The following is a 14641-nucleotide window of genomic DNA, read 5'->3' as shown; positions in this document are numbered from 1 at the left end:
AGGGGAAAAACATGATAAAGAGGAGGCACCAAACTTCAGTTTCATAATTGATCCTGACAACAACCAAAATAAATTGGGGTCCACATTAGATGCAAAACTACAGGTTATTTCAGGCTCTTTACTTACAAGTAAACTATGTAAACAGCACATTCATACTCTGTATTGTCAAGACCCCTGTGGGGAGAAGGTCATCACAGATGAAGAAGGCTAGGTAGGCAGTTAAATGCACACAATGCTTATGGCAAATAAAACAACATGGCAAGAATTCTACATGAAAATTAGACTTAGAGGCCAACACCAAATATGAGATATGTAGCTTTTAAAAACAGATTAAAACTCTAGATTCTACCCACTACCATCTTTAAGGCAAACAAGCCTAATAATGAGTTTTCTTTGCCTTTGTTTTTCTTCTTAAAGAATACCACGTTAACCGCTAGGGAACAGTTCTCTCCGTCCCCAGTCTAACAGATTTAAGTAAGCTGCTAAAGCTTTGGAAAAACATAATTATTTGAACAAAGACAAAATGTGATTGTCACATTTTCTCGTTAACCCGTCACTCATTTGATTTGGCAAAGGTGATGCTCCCATTACACATCAGTATTAAACCCTCCTGTACCAGGGAGGCAGGAACATGAGTCTTAGACTTTTGCCTAAGCAAGAGGCTGTCCCTTTACTCCTTGGTTATCTGTGGGGAACAAGACAACTGCAATGCTAGTTATTCCAGTAACAATGAATTCTAACTATGCTATAGTTCCAAAGGTGGATGTGTGTCTGCCCCACTCCATCAAGCTAATTTACGGAAACCTGGAGAAGTGACCGATATAGGCAATGCCAATTGAAATAACAGATTTTGACTCTTGCCTTTGCACAGAACTTCCCCTTTGCATTTTGTTCCCAGATTCTAAACCAAATGTTGAAGGAAAAGAGAATCCTTGACTGGATAGAAATAGTTAACACTTAGGGATGTCTATCTAAGTTTACTGGTAACTATGACCAAGTTTCTCCCAAGTCAGTTTCTAAAGTAGGGCAGGATGTTTAAGATGGGTTACTGGCATACAAAGATGGGGCTTATGGAAGAACAAAACCAGACAAAGGCAGTGAGACCAGTATCACAGGCCGTGCTATAGCAACTAGGTACAACCTTCACAGAGAGTGAACAGCAGCACAAATGCCAGACTGCAAAATCTCCCGAGAGATGTCTAGAGCTGTCTGTAAAGAGAATAACAAACTCCTAAGACATCCATTAAGATAGCTGCACATAGCATTACCCTTAAGATCAGGTAATGCTTTGAGCACAGGCTTAATCAAAACTATTTTAGATCCACTTTAGTAGTTTTGTAAAACTATACATCAGAGATTTGACCAAGTAAGGAGATGGTAACATCCTGGACCAAAAGGCACCTCTTATTAACTAATAATGGAGACAAAAGACAGCTTCTCCAAAGTCTCTCCCACAGGATGGAAGCTCACTGACTAATATGTCAACTCATACTTGAAGTTGGGGTTCAGCAGATGAAACTGAAGACCAACTGACACCTCTCAATAGCACTGCTTTCTGGCCTGTCCTAGAGTCAAGACTCTGGGTAGGTGGTTCTTCAATAATGAGTACAGTAAGGCTTTTCTTAAGAGGCATATCTATGTCTAACAGGATACAGGAATATGCTGGTAGAGCCCTAAGGTCACTGGGGAAAAAAGAAGGAAAATCCTTGAAGAAAGGCAGAGAAGGCAAACAGTCACAAGACTGCAAATCAACAGGGGTTGTTAGTCGTCAACAGGGGTTGTTAGTCAACAGGGGTTGTTATTGCTATTCTTCTATTAGAGTTAAGATGTACAAGATTTGTAAACACTATTGTGCAAAATAAATGTAATGAAGAATGAAAAAAAAAGCCAAAAAATAAAGGCAGCTAGTAGGTACAAAAAGAAGAGAAGGTTTACACTTTTAATTTGTCCTTTCAACTCTTCAGATGTGCTGGATTACCAACTTTTAAAATACTGACAGGTATTCGGAGATTCAAATAAAAAAAGTAAGAGGGGTTGCTAAAAGTGACTTGTATCCATTTATAAGTCACCAGCAATAATTAACACTGGCTTGCAGCCTGATAAAGAATCTCTTCCTCATAGGAGATTAAAAGATGATTTCTTTTGGGCACCAGAAGTAGACTTCACCTCTGCACAGAGGTGGGTGTTTTGCTTGAGCCTGGGTGTTTTGACTTAATGCTGGCTTTCAGGCGGTAGCCACCTTCAATTTAAATTAAAAAATTAAAACTATATCAACTCAACACTGCTTAAATGCATAGACACACACAAACAGGAAGGACCTTATACAAAAAATTTCAAGTCAGCAATGGGCATTTCCAAAAGGTGACAAGTTCTTTAAATAAAAATGTTGTGAAAAATAAATTTTAAAATCTACAAAGCACAAAACAGCAGAAGATGAGATGCTGCTCTGGACAGGACCCTGGATAGGGACCTTCATTGCTGATGGGAGGAGACAAATGGACTGTACAGGAAATCTGGTAGACGCTGGAACCGATGGTGGCTTCGCATGTTCCCGTCAACCCACTGAGTCAGACTGTATTTTTGCAGAGATTTCTGTTGGAACCAGGCATAGTTTCACCTGGTGAGGTCCGAAGGATGCTACCATTTTGGGTTCTGCATGTGATAAACGTGATCCATCAAGGCACACAGCTCCCCCAAGGTACCTTGGTTAGAGTCCACTGGGTCTTCTATATGAGCAATGACATTCCTGAGATAACTTTGCTTTTGCTTTTTTAGATCTGATGGTGAAAACATCAGAATATTAGTCCTTGTTTTGGTTTGCAGAACAGGAATGACTTTGCCTAGTCTTTTTTCATGGACCTTCAGCTTCCCAGAATCCTTGTCAAGAAAATGTTTGTTTGATGAACTGGAAACAACTGGAAACCTGATTTCAAAACTTGATTTATGTGATCCATTTCTCCAGGATGACCCCGTATTAGAAGGAGTCTTTAAATGGTTCAATATCTGAGAGGTTACAGGTGTAGTTTTCTTACTGTTAGATATATTTTTATCAGAGACAGTTTGTTGAAACTTACTGTTTGAAGAAGGGAGTGGGGGCCCATCATAGGCAGAATTATTGGGGCTGATCCCTTCAGATTCTGTGAAAACTGTGCTCTCATTTAGGCTAAGACCATCTTCTCTCATCTCTTCTCCAAGGGAGGAGGGTTTTTCAGTAACTTCGGATGTATCATTCTTGTCCTTATCAAGTGCAACATCACAAACTGTTGGATCAAATGGTGCAACTGTAACTTTTATAAGATTCTTTTCTAGTGCAAAGCGTCTGTTCAATGGTTTAGTAGGAGTTGGTCCATGACCAGCTGATGTATTTAGTTGAGGTAGTTTGAAGAGGCCAGAGGTCTCAGCTTCTGGTCCCAAGCTATACAATGAATTTTTCTCTTGGGGAGTATCAAGTGGAATTTGACTCCCTTTCCCTCCCTTCTCAACGTTCCTGCTGTCATCGTTAGACAAGCCACCTCCCCAAGAAAAGTGCTCATTTGATAGGTTATCATCCTTCAAAAGCTCCTGAATCTTCCTCCGTGAAACTGAAATGGCCATCATCTTTTCCATCAGACAGTTCCAGCAAGGAGTCATCCAATCCATCCTCATCCAAGGAATCCCAAGAAAATGGGGCATTGTCTTTAGGCAAGGCACCAGAAGATTGTTCAGAGGGCACTAGTGAGCACATCATACTGTGTGGAGCTGCTGGCATGATCTCTGCCTTTGCCACGAGGCCAAATGGAAAAAGGGTTCAGCTCCTGCTAGCTGTTTCTTTCAGGAGACTTATCAAAATGATTGACTCCCACCTTCGAAGTTTGTGGTTGTCAAGCACAAGTATCACAGGCACTGGGGCTTAGCAGCCACATTTCTGAAAGAGAAGCTCTTTCTGAGCCACTATCCCTACTCTCCAACTCCTTCCAAAAGGTCTAGTACTGGGAGTTCCCAGGCAATCCAGTGGTTAGGATTCCACACTTCCACTGCAGGGGGCATGGGATTCCAAATGCTCACTGGAAGAAAAACATCATTACTTGCAAACTTTACTGTGAACACAAAGGACCACTATTCTTCATAACCACTGAAAGCATCAATTCCTATGGCACATGACATCCACAGGCACAGAGCTGGCCCTTCTGAGCTTCTCTCATAGAATTTTCCAATAGGTCAGATTATTTTGAAGCAAATCCCAGGAATCACATCATTTCATCTCCAGAAGCCGGGCCGAAGCCTAGGTGAACGACTGCACCTCACTCTGCCCCATGCGTCATTTTATCCTCTCATTGTGATTTTGATTTGCAGTTGCCTCATGCCTAATGCTGTTGAGCATCTTTTAATGTGCTTATTGGCCATTACCATATCTTCTTTGGAGAATTATCTATTCAGATTCTTTGCCTATTTTTAAATTGGGTTATGTTTGTCTTTATTGAGTTGTAATAGCTCGTTTTGTAGTCTAGATACAAGTCCCTTATCAGATGTATGATCTACAAAAATTTTCTCGCATTCTGTGGGTTGCTTTTTCATTTTCTTGATAGTGTCCTTTGAAGTATAAAAGTTTTAAATTTTGATTAAGTTCTATTTACCTACTTTTCTATTGCTTGTACTTTAGGTGTTACATATAAGAAACCATTTTCTAATCCAAGATCATGAAGATTTACACCTATGTATGTCTATATTAATAGGGTTTTCACCAATGTAAATACTTTTGCTCCCCCCAGTGACTGCATGTGGTTAGTTTTCAAAGCTACTGCAGAGGGAGGATGGGGAGCAGAGTAAGTTAAAACACCACTAAGCTTGCTGTTCTTATCAAGATACGGCTGTTTTTCCTTTTTTTAAAAAAAAAAATTTTATTTATTTGGTTGCGCTGGTAGGGCTCTTTAGTTGTAGGAAGTCCCTACAGCGGCTTTTCTTTAATAAATCCTCCATGGGACTTCCCTGGTGGCGCAGTGGTTAAGAATCCAGCTGCTGGGCTTCCCTGATGGTGCAGTGGTTAAGAATCCACCTGCCAATGCAGGGGACACGCGTTCAAGCCCTGGTCCAGGAAGATCCCACATGCCGCGGAGCAACTAAGCCCGTGCGCCACAACTACTGAGCCTGCGCTCTAGAGTCTGCAAGCCACAACTACTGAGCCCACGTGCCACAATTACTGAAGCCCATGCGCCTAGAGTCTGTGCTCCACAAGAGAAGCCACCACAATGAGAAGCCCGCGCACCGCAACAAAGAGTAGCCCCCACTCAACACAACTAGAGAAAGCCCACGCGCAGCAACGAAGACCCAATGCTGCCAAAAAATAAATAAATAAACTTAAATAATAAATAAATGCTCCATGGATTGCTGACAGGCTTTAGTTAATTTTCAGAGTTCTGAAAAAATTGATTCTGACATTTTTGGGGTCTGTTTTCTTGTTATTTTTGAGGGGAGAATTTTAGGAACTTTTGACCGCCATTTTCACTGACATCACTCAATATATTTAGTTTTATATCTACCATCTTGCTATATGTTTTCTATTTGTCTCATCTGTTTTGTGTTTATTCTCTTGATCTCTTAATTTTACCAATCATTTTTATTCTTTTTTGTATTAATTTTATTGTTATTCTTTTAGAGATTACATTAGAAATCACAATATACATATAGCAAATATGCAAGAGCTAAAACTCCTTAATGTGTGTTCTCTCCTCTTCACTTGCTGTGTTATCATGCATTTAATTCTATATTTAAATTGGCTAACTTTATAATTGTTGCTTTTAAAGTCAATATATATGCACATATATACAATTATTTCTCCCAGTGTTCTTCATTCCTTCCTGTATTTCTATCCTTCCATCTCGAATCATTTTCCTCCTGCCTAAAGAATTCCCTTTAATATTTATTTTAATCCAAATTTTCTCTCGACGAATTTTCTATTATATTTGACCAAAAATAGCTTGGCCCTAAGAAATTCATTTTAATAATGTTAGCACATTACTCTTACATGCTTCTATGGTGACCACTTAATTTTTCTTGGCTCTCCCAAAACTGAAATGGTTCAAGAGTCACATCTCTCCTCAGAGGAGTTTGTCAATACTTAAATTCGGTTTGCTTGGTTACCTTGCAACCACGGCTCTCTAATGGTTTCAAAAGGCTATGATTTTTGAAATTTTTTTTCCCCTGGAGTTTGGATTTAAGAAGGGGGCAATGTTCTTATGTGGTTTTCTTCATCCTAAATAGAAGCAGAACTCCTAGTTTCTATGTATATCATTCCTGGAATGCTTTTCCATCTCTTTGCTTAAAAAATTATAATAATATTGGCTTTGGGTCAGTGTTTCCTGCAAGAACCAAAAAGCAGGATGACTTAGCTGAAGTTTTCTTCCTTTGTTTTGAGGACCTTAGTTTAAGTTTCTTCTCAGTCTCCCATATGGTGGTGGCTGCTTAAGGTCCTAAGTATACCCTATTAACAGAACAATGTCTCCTTCTTTAGGTCTCTTCTGGGTAACTAAATTCTATCCTACTTTTCCTTGTCTTGAGCAAATTATTTTTTTACAATTTGTAACTGGAGCCTTGTGTAAACCTTAATGTCCTCACTTTGCAACTTTGTGCCCTCTGTCGAATTCTCACTCTATTAATTTTTGTGTTCTTGCTGATAGTCTCTCAGAAAATAATCTTGTCATATCCCTAGGCAATGGCTCTGCTTGTGGATGAATGTGGCTACTTTCACTTCTCCACATTATTCTCTTTCCACTTATGCTATGCATTCTAGCCTCAACTATGGCAACATTCTTTCTTCCTCCATTAAAACTTTAACCTCAACCTAAACACAGAAGAGGTGATTAAGCCTCCTCAAAGTCAGACTGGCACAATGCTTTCACCACCAGTTACTACAGCTTTTCGACAGTTAGGTACATGAGTTTGTTTCTCACTATCCCCCATCCTTTATAGCAGTGGTCCCCAACCTTTCTGGCACCAAGGACTTGTTTTGTGGAAGACAATTTTTCCACGGACAGAGGTAGGGGAATGGTTCAGGTGGTAATGGGAGCGATGGGGAACAACGGAGAGCGGCAGATGAAACTTCACTTGCTCACCTGCCACTCACTTCCTGCAGTGCGGCCCAGTTCCTAACATGTCCTTGGCCCAGTCCTCAGCTTGGCTACCAGTCCTTGACTCGGGGGTAGGGGACCCCTGCTTTATAGAACACATACCCAAAAGCATACTAGCTAGCATGCATGTGTTATTTTCCACATTTCAAAGTTCGGCTTCTTACAGAAATTAGAGTTCTCACTTCTTTTGAAATTTATCTGAACATAATCTTGCTCAATGTACCAATATTTTCAGGAATATTAATTTTTTGTTTGTTTTGTTTTGTTTTTGGTAGACAGGGGTAGCCATCAATAGTTTCAGGTAAGTGAGGTTTAGTTACATTCCCCCAAAACCTCACTCTATCAATGAAGCACTTGCTTGGACAATTCTTACACACACACACACACACACACACACACACACACACACACACACACACAAAGTTATGTAATATGTTCTGTAAGTGCAATGAAGTCCCAGCTCTGTCATTTTTTAGTATTCTAACCACACCTTTCAGGAAAGATACACTGGAGGCAAATGTGACAATATACTAGAGGCAAGATCCAGTTAACCTTATAGTCTATTTTAGGCAACCAGAATCTTCCAAATCCTTAGCTGGACAAATGACAATTTAGGGATTGAGCCTGGAGAGTCATCCTTAACAGAACAGGCTATGGGGCTGGATGGAATTTTTTTTTTAATTGTAGTAAAGCACTCATAAAATTTACCATCGTGACCATTTTTAAGTGGCATTAAGTACATTCACACTGTTGTGCAACAATCACCACCATTTACCTCAATAACTTTTCATCATCCCAAATTGAAACCCCAAACCCATTAAACCATAACTCTCCCTTTACCCTTCTCCTCAACCTTTGTAACCACATACTACTTTCTGTCTCTAGGTATCTCACAGAAGTGGAATCATACAATATTTGTCTTTTTATGTCAGGCTTATTTCATTAAGCATAATGTCTTCAAGGTTCATCTATGTTGTAGTACGTATCAGAATTTCATTCATTTTTAAGCTTGAATAATATTCCATTGTGTATATATACACCGTATTTTGTTTATCCATTTATCTGTCAATGGACACTTGAGTTGCTTCCACTCTTTGATTTTTGTGAATAATGCTGTTATAAACATGGGTGTTCAAGTCCCAACTTTCACTTCTTTTGGATATACATCCAGAAGTGAAATTGTTGGATCATATGGTAATTCTATGTTTAATTTTTTGAGAAATCACCATACTGTTTTCCAAAATGGCTGCACCATTTTATATTCCCACCAGAAGGGCACAAGAGTGCACTTATCCTGGTACGACTTGTTATTTTCTGTATTTTTGATAATAGCCATTCTAATTGATATGAAGTGGTATATCATTGTGAACTTGATTTGCATTTACCCAATGATTAGCGATGTTAAGCATCTTTTTCATATGCTTATTGGCTATTTGTATATCTTCTTTGAAGAAGTGTCTATTTGAGCCCTTTGTTTATTTTTTAAATTGGATTTTTGGATAAAATTTGTATATTCAGGAGTATCTCTGAAATATTTTAGCCAGTACAATATATATATAAAATGTCACTAATATCTTCAATTAAAAACCCATTTCTAACAACTAGCATTTTATTCTATATTTACATATTATAATTTTACCAATGAAAACACATTTCTAACATTCACTATGCAAATTTGCAAAGCCTCTGGTATCTAGCTTTTAGTAGTTGCCTCTGATATGACCTTCCTGAGGCAAATTCTAGCTGACCATCCTGAGAGTTGTATTCCATATTGTGGCAATTGCCTACACATATACTAACACATAATATCACACTGCTATATTAAAATTTTTTTAATTTAAATTAAATCACACACACCATAGCAAAAAGCTCTATATCTGGTTCTGTGGCTATGGTGCTGACCTTTCTCTCCTTCACCTACCATGCCCAGTCACATTTGCTATCTATTCTGTTTCTTGAACGAGCTAATTTGCCCATTCCTAACCCAGGGTCTTTGCACTTGCTGTTCCTTCTGCCTAGAACACTCTTCCTTTTGATTCTCTCATGAACTTATCCTTCTCAGTATCCAGGTCTCAGCTCAAATGTTACCTCCTTAATGAAGCCTTCCCTGACCCCCAAATTAAAAGTAGCTCCTTTCTCCTGAGTCTTTCTTAATCAAACTACCCTGCTTATCTTAAACTTAAGTTTATGTGTTTATTAGCTCCATGAGAAGAAAGATTTTTTATTTGCAACTTTGTACCCAGTACCAAGATGAGTGCTTTGGCATACGGTAAGAGCTCAATAAATACATACATTTTATATTCAAGTGAATGAAAGAATGAATGAATACCTAGAGTGTGACATGTGTTAGAACAGAGATAAAAAGAAAGCACTATGAGAACACAGAGCAGGTATACCTAAATCATAATGCCAGGACAGGCTGCCTGGGGTAGGTGAGAATTGTGCTGAAACAACTATCCTGATAAGAAGTAGATCAGTCAGCATGAGCTGCCATAACAAAATATCACAGATTGGGTGTAACAGTAGAAATTTATTTCTCACAGTTCTGGAGGCCGGGAAGTCCAAGATCAAGATGCTGGCTGATCTGGTTCCTGGTGAGAGCTCTCCTAGCTTGCAGACAGCTGCCTTCCACTGTGTCCACACATAATGGAGAGAGCAAGAAGATGACATATCTTCATCTTCTATTATAAGGACATCAGCCCTATCAGATTAGGGCCCCACCCTTATGATCTTATTTAACTATTATTATCTCCTCACAGGTCTCATCTCCAAATACAGTCACAATGGGGGGATGGGGCTTCAACGTAAGAATTTTGGGGACACATAAACATTCATTCCATAACAGAAGCTATATAAAGAAGGGCAGGCATTGTTAGGAGACATTCCTCCATTGGTCTCTCATGTTCCTACGCATTTTGCTGGGCATGCAAAGAATGACGGCATTTCTGGGCGTGGTGTTAGGCCACTGAAGTGAGGGCCTCACCCCAGCACAGACTTAGCTTCCTCAGGACTGAACACCTAGTGGCAGGTGAGGAAAGGGCAGAATTTCCTTCCTTTTTAAGACTGAAAAATATTCCATTGTATCTATATGCCACATTTTGCTTATCCATTAATCCATTGATGGACATTTGAGATGCTTTCATGTTTCAGTTATGGCGAATAATGCTGGTGTGAACAATGGGAAATTACTTCTCTCTGTAATCATGTATAGTGGCCATCTCTGCTAAGGGCAGGGAAATCTGTGTAAATTTAGCTGGAAATGTTTAAGAAATATCATTTAAGAAAATGTTTCTCTTCCATTGTCCCAGAGTTGAGAAATGTTTGTCCTTGGAGAGAGTGTGTGTGTGTATGTGTGCCTGTGTTTGGTCCAGTAAGTTACCAGAAAACTACAGGAGGAATGAAGGTGTACATTTCATTTCTCACTGGTGTAGAGACTTGAGGGGCCTAGACTCGAGGCGCCAAATGGGATGGTTTTGCTTAACTGCCTCTTACTGAAAAACTCAGACTTAGGGAAATGTATTGGAGAACTGTGTCCTGTCTCCTGTAAATTGCGTCCTCTATCCTATGCAGCGGGGATGGAGTTTGTGTGTGAGTTGGGCTGTGCTTCCTAGGGTAGAACAAATCTCTGTGGGTACGGGTTAGAGTCCTCCTAAATGGAGATTTTTTTTTACAGTAGGGATTAAAGAAAGCTCCTTCAATGAGTAGTAACAGAAGTAAATTTAAACACAACCAGATACTGTTCTGTGTCCATGAAGGGGACCCCCAGTCCCCATGAAATGTTTGTTTTGTTCTTTTCCTTTGACTCTAGAAATAGTCATATTTAAGCATCTGTTTTTTGTGTTTTTTTTTTTTTTGCGGTACGTGGGCCTCTCACTGTTGTGGCCTCTCCCGTTGCGGAGCACAGGCTCCGGACGCGCAGGCTCAGCGGGCACGGCTCATGGGCCCAGCCGCTCCGCGGCATGTGGGATCCTCCTGGACCGGGGCATGAACCCGTGTCCCCTGCATCAGCAGGTGGACTCTCAACCACTGCGCCACCAGGGAAGCCCTGAGCATCTGGTTTTAGTCTTTCTCTTGGGTACTAAAATTTATTTTGTTACCTATAATCCTTCAATAAAGTTGTAAAGGTAAGGTCATATGTCGATAGTGTGGTTTTGGGTATTTTAAGGGGAACACCCTTTCTGTCAGAGAGCATCATCTTACTAAGGAATTATGAGAAAGTGAGCGGAGGCTCAAGGCCGAGCAAAGAGGGGAAAAGCCCTTTGGAAAAATGGCTGCAATCTATACTGATTCAGGAGTCAACTTAATATAATCCTCCCCTCCCTCCCAAATATATAAGAGGAAGATTACAAAAAGGGAAGAAGACTTTTAAGAAATGATCCTAGCTTATTTTCAGTCAAGCATCTTATTATTTAAATAAACATTAAAAATATTTAAACAAAGAAACTCTGACTTTGATCACAGATGCTTTGTTTATCAATCACCCAACATTTCAGTCCATTCTTAGATCACAATAAGGAACCAAGTTTAATTTCAATAATATTAAAAGAGTGGTCTGATGAGAAGTATGCGCAACATAAGAAAAAGTTGAATTACCATACTCAACTAATAAGATAATAGTAGGGTTGAATCCATGGTGAAGCAACAATCTCCCTTTTCATTTTATGATGTGCTTCTGAAACATCACCTTGGAAAACTCATATTAAAATAACAACAACAACAACAAAATAAATAAAATAACAAAAACTATGGTTATACAATGGACCTAGCTTGAAGTTTTAATGAATAACAGGTTTTGAATTTAAATGATTTCACAGGAGGGTAGTACTGATGGTATGTAACTGGCTCCACAGAGAACAAAAACTGAAAACACCACATATCATACTCTAGGTCAGCAGTTTTCAAACTTCTTGGTCTCAGGAATCCTTCACAAACTTAAAAATTAAGAACTCTAAAGAACTTTTTAAAAAGTGTTATATCTATAAATATTTATAGTAGTAAAAATTAAAGTGGAGAAATGAAAATGTTTATTAATTTATTAAAAATAACAATCCCATGTTAATGCATTTTTATGAACACAGTTATATTTTCAAAAACAAAAAAGAGAGAGGTGGCATTGTTTTAGATTTCTGCAAATCTGTTTAATGCCTGCCTTAATGTAAGACAGCTGAATTCTCATGTGCTCTCAATCTACTGTGCTAACTATATTGTTTTGATTGAAGTACATTAAAATAACCTGGATTCACACAGATGTAGAGCTGGAAAAGGGAGGAATATTTTAGTAACTTTTTCAGATAATTATAGATATTCTTCACAAGTGGTAGTATCTTAAAAGTTAGTTGCATGTAGAGTCTGAAACTGTATCAATGAACTTTTTGTATTCTGTTATATGAAAATCTATTGGTCTAAGTTGTACTTTGGATGTTTCACTCATGATCTTGTAACATCACGCACTGTACCTCTGAATATACTGGCTCTTAATTATGCAAAGATTCAATATGCTGACACATTTTATTATACAAACTCCACTTGTTACTAAATTTTCTCTGTAGAAAAGTCTCAAGAATTGGTAAGTTGTCAAGTTCATAGTGGTAGATATGTTTTCTAAAATTCTTAATTTTTATTTGAAAGCTTTAATTTTATCATTGACAATACTGCCAGTGGTTTTCTTTTAAAGGAGAGGCTGACTTCATTTTCAAAGAAAACATCTGTCAAATATCCAAATCTGAAGGATCAAAGTTTGTCACTTGTTCTTTCAAGCAAAAATGCCATTCTGTGAAAAAAGCAGCAAGTTAAAATACGTGTACTCAATGGCTGACCTTTAAAAAAATTAATGCTTACAATTTCATCAAGGACCTTCTTAAGCGAAGCAGGCAATTTTTTTCTACTGCAAGTGCATGGCAGTGAAGAATAATGACTACTAGAGTTTGGTGCCACTTGCCATTGATTTGTGCTAAGGTCCCAGAAGTTTTATTTACTATTGAATTGACACCATCACTGCAAATTCCAGCAGTAAAAAAGCAAATAATGGTATTATTATAAAGGGCTTTGATTTTGCATACACCCCCTGGAGTCCTGGGGATCCCCAGAAGGCCATGAACCACACTTTGTGAACTGCTATGTATTAGAATAAATGCAGAATATAAAAACGATTAAAAGACACAATCCCTATTCTCAAGTTCATCTTGTAACAGAGGAAACCGACTGGAGACGACTGCAACACAGTTTTAGTGATGGAAGAAATGGCAGCCGTGTGGAGGACAGATCAAAGGCAAGCACGGAAGCAGAGACCAGGTAGCATACTACTGCAGTAATGCAGAAAAGCAATGATGAGGGCCTGACCTAGGGCAGTGGCAAGAATGGAGAAACTTTTAAGGTGGTGGAATTACAGGACTCGGTGTCTGATTTGATGTGAGGCACAGCGGAGAAGGGCAGTTTGGTGGACAGTGGTGCCCTTCCCACAGAGGCATTACAGGAGGAGAAGGTTGGCAGCGAGGTGGGCGGAGATTTATGAGTTTAGTTTTGCAATAACTATGACATGAGCATCAGCTCTCTAGGCAGAGGTGTCAGAACAGGCAATTGGCTATTAACTGCTCCTTCCCCGAGGGCCTCACAGTTCTCATTCCCTTCTGTACCCTCAATGCCTAGCAGAGTACCCAGCTCTTAAGGTCGACTGAATAAAGAAATGAATCTGGTCAGGGGCTCGTGATAGTCAGCTAACAGGAGGGTTCAATTTGGCAGTCATTTTATATACACGCTTCTTTGAAACCACGGGAGTGGATGAGATCAGGTTGACTGTAGCAGGAGGACTGAACTCCCGCTTCAAAATCTTTCTGGTCCTAAACGGTCAGAATAAGGGGCGTTCTTGGGAAATGTTGCCTCCAGTAGGTCACGACGGCCTATAACATACAAATTTAGCTTGTAAAACCTGTTTCTGGAGAAGGCAGAACACCCAACAACCAAGACTTGTCACATTTATGTCCGCACTTCAGTACCTGTCAGACTGGTTTTACTTGGGGTGAGATGGGACTGACCTCGGCGTCCCAACCTTCTGTGGGTAGACGGCGTCTTTCGCAATCTCCCTTTTCGCGAATATTTGAAACTCTCTCCGAATGGCCACGACGCGGACCTCGAACAGGTTCAGACGCGGTGCCTTCGCTCGCCCAGGCAGGGGGCGGCGCCCCATCCACCCGCCCCGCTGACGCGGAATAAGCCGAGATCACCTCAGCAGCACGCGGTGCAATCACAGAGAGCGCGCGCCGCCTCCGCCGCTACCCTCGTTCTGAGATCCTTCCGCCCATTGCGGCGCCGTGTCCTGGCGCCTCGCACCCAGGACACACATGCTCCGGTGTCCCGCGATTCTTAGAGGGTGATCTCCTCTTAAGTCCACGTACTCTTCTGTCTCTGTACCACCCGTGCCTTAGGTGCCGCCTTCTTCTTCATGTCCTCTCTCCTGGCTTAAGGAGACCTCGGCGTTGTGGAGGTCCTTTTTAAGGGGCGCGGCCAGATCCAGGCCCCGCCCCTGTCTGTGACGCACAGGG

At 40.1% G+C, this 14641-nt stretch overlaps 1 pseudogene; it reads right to left on the bottom strand.

The window, feature by feature from the left end:
- Positions 1-2472: 2472 nt before the first annotated feature.
- On the bottom strand, positions 2473-3727 carry LOC116759024 (annotated as a pseudogene).
- Between the last annotated feature and the right edge of the window lie 10914 nt (positions 3728-14641).

This window comes from Phocoena sinus, chromosome 9 (assembly GCF_008692025.1).
Source record: "Phocoena sinus isolate mPhoSin1 chromosome 9, mPhoSin1.pri, whole genome shotgun sequence".
NCBI lineage: Eukaryota > Metazoa > Chordata > Mammalia > Artiodactyla > Phocoenidae > Phocoena > Phocoena sinus.
The sequence above is the reverse complement of the archived record's forward strand: the minus strand, read 5'-3'. Positions and strand labels throughout refer to the sequence as shown.